This window comes from Watersipora subatra, chromosome 5 (genome assembly GCF_963576615.1).
Source record: "Watersipora subatra chromosome 5, tzWatSuba1.1, whole genome shotgun sequence".
Classification (NCBI taxonomy): Eukaryota; Metazoa; Bryozoa; class Gymnolaemata; order Cheilostomatida; family Watersiporidae; genus Watersipora; species Watersipora subatra.
In genome coordinates, this window is record NC_088712.1 from 15,313,330 (window position 1) to 15,322,335 (window position 9,006).

The window sequence follows — 9,006 nt, forward strand, 5'->3', positions numbered from 1 at the left end:
TTAGCTGGTTGTCATAGAAATAGACGTATATCTATAAGAAATTGTAGGCCTATTACTTAATTTTGCAGATATTAAAAACGGCTTGGCAGTACCGTGATATTGGGCACAGCCGCAGTATCATCAACAAAATCTTTAACAAAATGATAACAGTAACATATTGCACACCATCGGTCACTATATACTTCGATCTTGTAAATTCGAATGATTATTCTTATAACTAAATCTCATAATAACCTTATAAAATCGAATAATTATTCTTACAATTAAATATTGTAATAATCTTATAAGAATCGTTAGAAAAATATCATCGTCATTTCCTTTACTTTCACTGCTTTGGACATCAGTTGGAATATCAAAGTACTCATTAGAATCCGGTAGAATCGGCAAAAAAGAAACGATTACTTTTCAGTACTTCTGCGTTAATTACAGAAACCTTCGGTAATTGGACAATGCCATAGACTGGTGAAATGTGCACATTTTTCTCGTGAAATGCGCATGACTTAATGGTTCTAGTCTCTGTCGCACGGCTTTATCGGAGTTTCGTTGCCCGGTTTTAATTTTGATCAAAAAAAGGCTTGTCAAGTTTTTATTGTGATTTTAGGCCAAATTAATCTGTCTATTTAGGTATAGTCCGATCAGATAGGTTAGTTTTAGAATATTGCGTCAACTTTGCAAAGACTTGGTTATATATATTTAAATACAGTCAAACAAGGATAACTCAAACTTCACGGGACTGAGCGAAAGTGCTTGAGTTATCAGAGCGTTCAAGTTATCAGAGCACTGTCACAAGTGCATGCATTTAACAGAAGATACATGTACATATACAAACTATGTATAAAGCAAAATCATAGATTGCTTGTTACAAGTTATAGGGCAACTTTACAAGTACAAGTCATGTAAAGTTTCAAAAGTGTTTATCAGGAAGTAAAGATGTTTTTCTATTACTTGAGATTTGTTTGTTGTTTTAGGTGATGTACTGCCATGAGATTTTCAGATTAAAATTGGCAAAACATGATCGTCGTCGAAACACTCAGAAAAAAAATCCATCTTTTTCTTCTGAGCGTTTAACAGGAATCAATTTTGCCAATTTTAATCTTAAAACATCTTGGCAGTCACATCACCTAAAACTACAAACAAATCTTATCTGACAGAAAAATATCTAAATTTTCGGATAATTTTTAAAACTTCACACGAGTAAACATTTACGACCAATCCAAAAACGCATGCTTCACATCTGAGTAGTTGTTTCATTTAAAAAGCCTATCGAGTGTAGTCTGTGAAAATGTGAGTTATCCTTCTATATCCACATATAATCACTCTTACAATATGCATTTTGCATGTTGTGTCGATCTTTATTAAATTTTTATCGCTAATACTTTTTAACGTTTTTAGTTTGGCCGTAACTTAGCTGACGTGTTAGCAACCACATTAATCAGGTTTTATACGGTCTCCTAATCGGTTCCATTATACGGTACAGGGGAAATATATGTACACTATATACCTATAGGGAGCACTTTACTCACTAGGAAGGCAGAGTAGTCGGAGCTACGCGATTAATGTAAATTCCTTCGGATTAAAACAAACCAAAGTTTGTTTTAGGTTTGTTCCTTCGGCAAAAAACTGTTTGAGTTAACCGTGTTAAGTTCGAGTTATCTAAAGCAATTTATCATTGCGCAGCAACAGACCAAAGAATCCGTTCGAGTTAACAATTTGTTCGAAATATCCGTGGCCAAGTTATCCATGTTTGACTGTATGTTTATATGTGCTTTGTATCATTATTATACTTAAACGACTCTACACAAAAATGGTTAAATTTTTTGATGGGATTTCGGTACAAGGGTTTGGTAATGGCTGTTGACGGATAATTTTTCAGAAATTGTGTGCGCATATGCGTTTATCACAAATCTCCCGAAAATCGTTTCGTAGGATAATACCGAGTACATTTACCAAATTTTGAACGCTGTTAGGCCATATTCGTTAGCACTTTAAATACAGCTCATCATAAAATAAATTGTATGATTACGACAAATTGCATGAAGTAAAGTCTACGAAGTTATAATTTTAAAACAATTTTTATTTATAAAATAGTGAATTTATTTATAAAAAGAGCTCTGCTATAGCAAAAGAGCGTGCTCTTTTGCTTTAGTGATGACTCACATAATTTTTTTGGAGATTATGTGATCTTTTTATAGGATTCCTGAAAGGACCGACCAAACCACATGCTCCAGGACTTAAGAAGAAATCAATTATCAATTTTTTGTGGCTAAAGCAAAGAAACCCAGGTTTACAAGAGAATGGTCAATGCTTATCCAGAAGGCAGTTTTAGCTTGAAATTTTTTTTATAAATGTCCCAAGTTGTCTAGAGAAGGCAGGAAATGTATTAATGATGAAAAAATATCAAGTCGACATGTTGATGTGATCTTGTTTAATTTAAGAGAAGGATAACAGTGGAACATGTTGCAAAGAAATTTAGTGTGTCAGCTAACCCAAGAGCAAAAAGGATTGAGTTGTGTAAACAGAATCTTTTTTGATATGAAAGAAAGGATGAGTACCTTAGAATGATTGTCAATTGTAATGAAGGTGTGGTTTGGCACAATTAACCAGAATCCAAGTGTCAGTCAATGCAATGGGAACAGCGAATCCCCGACAAGAAAAATTTCAAGTAATAACACTCTATCTAGCAACTCGTGCTTACTGTTTTTTGAGGTATGCATTGGCCTATTATTATTTTCTATCTTTAAAAAGGCACCACTGTCCACTGTACAACCTACTGTGAACTTGTAAGCAGGTTGAGAGAGTTGTAAAGAAGATTTGTCGAGTTTTTCAGCCAACTGGCGTCATTCATCAAGACCGTGCTAGGCGCCATGCATCAGCAAAAAATAGAAACAAAAAACACAATTCATTGAGAATCGCTATCATACCCCTACAGTCCTGACTTTGTGCACTTTGATAGTGATGACAAAACTAAAATTGAAGCAAGTGACTTTTAAAAAGACACCATAAAAATTCTATGCTGAAGGCATTTAAAAACTGGCACTTGAAGACAAAAATGTGTGTTATTCCATGGAGACTGAATTAAGAAAGAAAAAGAAATTGCAAGCTTCCACTTATATAAGAACTCTTTTTTATAAACCAACTTACTTTAATTATTGATTGGCACACATATTTATGTTTTAATTACATTCAAATGAGAAAAAATGTATATTTTATTTGATGATTAATTATTTTATCCACATCAGGAGCTGCATAACAATGTTACAAACATGTTGATGATACCCTACAAATTTTAACCGTTCAGTTAAATTATTGGTCAATTTTAATAACTATATAAATGCACAGATTGATTTAGGAGTTGCCTTTAAATAAGAGATAAACGACTTGACTAGAATAAAACCTGTACATTCAAAAGAAGTTTTCATAGTTCGCTACATGCATCAATGTTACATATTACACCTTTGCTATATTTCAGCGCTAGTTAATTGTCACATGATAGCGCGTTCTAAGTTTTATTGAACAATTAATCGTCATAGCAAGAGTAAGTTGTACTTCGCTTTAGGAAACACCTTAATGTGAACAGAAATAATCTGAGTAGAAAATCAAAAACCCCTTTAAAAATCACATCACCACCAGAAAATCTATTTATTTGTACCTGTAACCGTAAAAATCGCTAAAGTAATTTTGCGGTTTTCAAACTCATCTCGGCATCACCAGCCGTCTATATAAATTAGGGCATATTTAGCAACCTTGAGGAAATATGTCTTACGTAATATGGAAACCATGGAAATCTTATTTTCACCAAAAATAATGTTGCAGACATAAAGACTAGAATTACTGAAATGAACGCGATCAACTAAAATCTAATTGATTCTAAAACGATAATAGTAGGTATTAAGTAAGTAGATATGGAAAGTAGATATTATCTTTGTTACATTTGAAAGTGTGGAATAGGTTTTTTTATGTATTCAATCTAGAACCCTACGAGTTTGTGGTAAATAAATGCAAGCATTCGCAACTTTACAGTCAATGTTTATTCAAAACTTTGGACATTTCTTAGAAAGCAAAAATCTGTAGAATGATATCTATAATTTAGATTCACTCTGCCAATAAAAACTTTTTCTACATCAGGTTTGGCCATTTTAAATGTGACACCACAACTCTGCATTTCATTTTGGCTTTTTGACACATGATCCATTTTTGTTTTCCTTGTTAAGCCTTTATGCTGTAATTCTTAAACATCACATCGCTTGAGCACCCTTCTTCAGTAAACTGTGAGCATCTCTAATTGCAGACCAATTGTCCGCCTACATTTTTACTGGTACATTAATAAGCTTGTGTTTCCTTGAGTGAATCCCATTGCGTTAAACTGATTAATATCAGGTGGTTTAAACGACATACACTATCTGATTATGTTACGCAAATTTTCCCATCTTACATCATGCCTACAAGCAAGCCTTTGACCATCATAATTCTAATTATTTAAATGCAAAAATATTAACAGTATAATTTGCTTCCTATTTGATAAGCTTATCTTCACTGCTAATCATTTCATAACTCTGCTGCAAAAGTATGTTGATCTAGGACTTCAAACTGTACGAGCCCAGCACAAACATCTTGAAGCACCATGCTCATACTCAAATTTGGAAACTTTAATGTCAAATCAGTGCGTACAAAAAACTTTAAAAGCTCAACTCCCACCATTAAAGCAACCGAATTGAATTTCGGATACCTTACAGCTTAAATGGCAAAACATATGTAGCCTACTGTAAAACTATCATTTTATCAATTCAATAATTTATTTATGGTCAACATGTTAGTAGCATCAGTTTCGTGTAAAAAAACAGGTACAGGTACTGACCATAAAAAACGGGTGAGCAAAAAGGATTACTTTGTACTGGTGATACGAATATTTTCCAAATAATTACAAATATTGAATATCATTGCAAAAAATTAACCAGTAGATTATACATCCATATAAAAAACCACTAAGATGCTAGTAAGGTTGCTTTCAACATCGGTACACGCTGACAGCAATTCTGCAGCCGACAAAGTTTCAATAAGCTACGTTAGAAGCGACGAGTAAAGCGATAGAGCAAAGCAACAGTTACAATTTTCCAAACCTACACTTTAATTTTTCAAGAAAGTATTCCACAGCCTGATAGGAAACGTTAATATGTGACAAAAGAAGAAACCGCGGCACCGGAGAGCATAGTTACTTTTTTGCGAAAATATGAAGAATCAATAGCCCTTTTTCCTAAACTAGGTGTGCGTGAAGGCTATGCACCACCATAGTTTCAATTGAACGTCATAAAACTCAGCAAGAGTCTCGGCGTGCAGCTCTTTTCCTAATTTACAAACAGTATATCTAAAATTTTTATTTAATAATTTTTAATTTAACATTAATAATCAAATTATTTAATATGTTTTGTAAAATATTTTAACAACAAATAAAAGTTAACACAAAGTTCTAAAACAGGAAACATTGCACTCTTTGAGCGTTCTGACGTTTAGCGCGCCTTCTGGCGCGAAAATCTAAAACTGCTCACGACTAGTCCGATTTGCTTCTCGACAGGTTTCCGAGTGGTTTGTTTGTTTGTTTGTGAATATTATTTATTGAGGTTTTCATGAGAAAATACTGTTCTGTTGACCTCCGATTAGTTCTTCTCAGTATTTTGTTTTATTAACATACGATAGGATTCGTAGTTGTTTTTGGTGTTATTCTAGCAAAGTATTACAGTTTCAAAAATTGAGTTCACGTTTCTGAAACACATTAAGCTTTTATACTGCTATCAACAAAATATAGTGCATATATGTATTATAAAGAGCCTAACCTCAATTATGGTAGAGTTATAACGTATATTTTATGTGTGAAAATGGATAATGGAGCAAGTTGCCCGATCGTTATGGACAGTTTTTCAGTGTTTTTTGAATCCTAAAGCTTGTTTCCTCTCACGATCTTGTCTGTCTATCCTAAGTATGCCAGGTTTGGCAAAAATCAATCAATTTATTTTTTAGTGGTTTATTGATGCAACTTGTTGCTACTATTTAGGGCAAATTTAGTTTAAAGACCAGTTGGTTTTATCAAAATTTGCTGTCATAGTTGGAAATTGTTCATATATCAATTTATACAAGCGTACCACATGTGTAGATATTCAACATGAGTTGGTAACGAAGGTGTTTATAAACACAGCTGTCCTTTAGCGGGATATTGCCGAGGCTGGGTCGTAGTCTACACACACAAAAAACAACAAAGGTCCACGTAGTTATGAGCAAAAACAATAGTATCCACCCAAATATCTCACCAATCCGATGACCAGCACACACAAAAACTAAACCAATCGACAGAGCCACCCATCATGTTAAAATATTCCAAGTTTCAAGTCATGTCTTGCACAACTCACCTTATGGTTTCTCAACACTTGTCCCAAAGTCCCTATTAATTTGAGACTGTCCAATGGCTGTTTTAGAAATGGTCACCGCTAGCCTAACCTAACGTCCTGATTCAACATCTCACTAACTATCGGGGCATTGCTAAAAGAGGGAATCAAAACGGTCGGGAACACTCAGCAATGCCCCGATAGTTACTGAGATGTTGAATTAGGACGTTAGACTAGGCTAGCGGCGATTGGACCTCTTAAACGATTGGATCTAAAACAGCAATTGGACAGTCTCAAATTAATAGGGACTTTAGGACAAGTTTTGAGAAACCATAAGGTGAGCTGTGCAAGACATGACTTGAAACTTGGAATATTTTGACATGATGGGTGGCTCTGTCGATTGATTTAGTTTTTGTGTGTGCTGCTCATCGGATTGGTGAGATATTTGGGTGGATACTTTTGTTTTTGCTCATAACTACGTGGACCTTTGTTGTGTTTTGTGTGTGTAGACTACGGCCCGGTCTCGGCTTCGGCAATATCCCGCTAAAGGACACCTGTGTTTATAAAGGTTTGAAAAATGACTCATGGATTTATCCATAAATAAATTGATTTTTTGGCAAAATTTCAAAACAGTAATTTCATTAAAAAAATGCTTCACATATGAAGTATACAGGCCAAACCATAAAATAAAAAACAATTGTGGGGTAATGCTCCTCTATCATGTTTTAATAGTTTGCTAAAGTTAGGGTATATGCACAAAATATTTTATAGTCAATATGGCAAGATACAGATGCTTGTACACAATATACATATTTCTCTGAACACAAATACCTAATTGTAATGGATTTCACAATGGCTTTGCTGCCCATTAGTGCATAAATTGGTAGGCCTATGGTGTGCTCCAATCCATTGGTGTGGGGCTCTTTTATAAGTTGGCATGTTTTGAGTAATAATGATGACAGGAAACATCAATAAGTTTCTGCTATACTTGTATTATTAGTTCGAAATTAGTAGTAATTCGTTTTCAACGCTAACTTCATTTGCTGCACATTTAACTAATATCAGTTTTGCTCAAAGTGGCACATTTTTCCGAAGTTCGCATCGCTGCTGTCACACTATCATCACTGTCACGATTGTGACACCCCTCAACTCATATAATTATAGGATTAGTTTGAGTGAATTTCACAATTAAAAGTAATTTGTGGGGTTGTTGATGTTCTCATGTATGAGTTACTCATTATAATGTAAATTTAAGCCATTGTGGGAACTTAACAAGCTTCTTCTAGCAAGTTAGCAAATGGTTGCTACCTTACAAATGTATTACTAAGACTTGCGACTCCGATACTGAGAATGGTTCAAAATTTAATCAAATCTACTCATGGGAGTAACTTGTAACAAGTGCTTGAAACAGAATATTGTTAGGTGGAAAGTCTGCTGGTCATTTCTGTTTTCAACATGGGTAAGACAACATCTGCAGATCAGATGCGGAAATATCGTAATAAAATACGTCAATGTTCAAAACAATAGACTCAATATTTGACTGCCCAAGCTAGTCAAAATCAAAAGAGTAGAACAAAAAGAAGAGCTCAACTTACAGAAGATCAATTGAAGGAGTTCGCATTTTTCCGAAATTCGCATCACTGCTGTTACACTGTGACCATTGTGACACCCCTCAACTCATATAATTATAGGATAAGTTTGAGTGAATTTCACAATTAAAAGTACAGTCAAACATGGATAACTCAAACTTCACGGGACCAAGTGAAAGTCTTCGAGTTATCAGATCGTTCAAGTTATCAGAGCACTGTCATAAGTCTATGTATTTATTAGTAGATACATGTACATATCTACTATATAAACGGCAATCGTTGTATATCTGTGTATCTGTCTGTCCGCTTTATAGAGTACCGTACTTTTCGGACTATTAGCCGCTACTTTTATATAAGGGTGTGTCTATTCTGTGGTTTTTTTCACCGCTAGGGCGCATTAACGGGAATCTCCGGTTAGTACACGCCTCTATTATAATACGTAACCTGCTATTCATCGTAAGGATGAACGATAAATACTGATATGCTAATAGTATGAGTTGTCTTCTCGATATATTGAGTCACCGATAACTCCCAAATATGAGCAGTATAAATAAATTATATGGCGGTCTTTTTTTTCGATTCGATCGTACGAAGCAAACTTAATTAATATGAGTAAGTAGTAGAATTAAATTAGTAGTAAATATTAGTAGTGAATTAAATAAAATTTACTACTCTTTAAATAAATTAATGAGTAGTAAATTACATCTAATTAATATTTACTGCCAACGTGTACCGGGAAGGTCATGTGAACATTTGTTTCTTGCAACCACTAGAAAAACGCTGTTCTCTTTCTACTATATAAACGGCAATCGTTGTCTGTCTGTTTGATTGAGTGTCCGCCTTATAGAGCGGTCTTTCCTTTTATCGTCGTACGAATTTTGGTCGTACGAAGCGAACTGAATTAATATGTGTAGTATCAGTAAATAAATTATAGAGCGGTCTTTCTTTTTCTATTCGGTCGAACGAAGCCAACCGAACTGATATGAATACTAAATATCGTAATTTCGTAATATGGACTATTAGCCGCTACTTTTCTCTGACGA

At 34.3% G+C, this 9,006-nt stretch overlaps 1 protein-coding gene across 3 annotated transcripts in view; it reads right to left on the reverse strand.

Moving 5' to 3' along the window:
• Positions 1–5,227, reverse strand: part of LOC137396292 (hepatoma-derived growth factor-related protein 2-like) — a 42,486-nt gene extending 37,259 nt beyond the window's left edge. For all 3 annotated transcript variants that reach the window (XM_068082489.1, XM_068082490.1, XM_068082488.1), the window contains exon 1: positions 5,122–5,227. The gene's annotated coding sequence lies outside the window, so the exon portion shown is untranslated. The remainder of the gene's footprint in view (positions 1–5,121) is intronic.
• Positions 5,228–9,006: the final 3,779 nt, after the last annotated feature.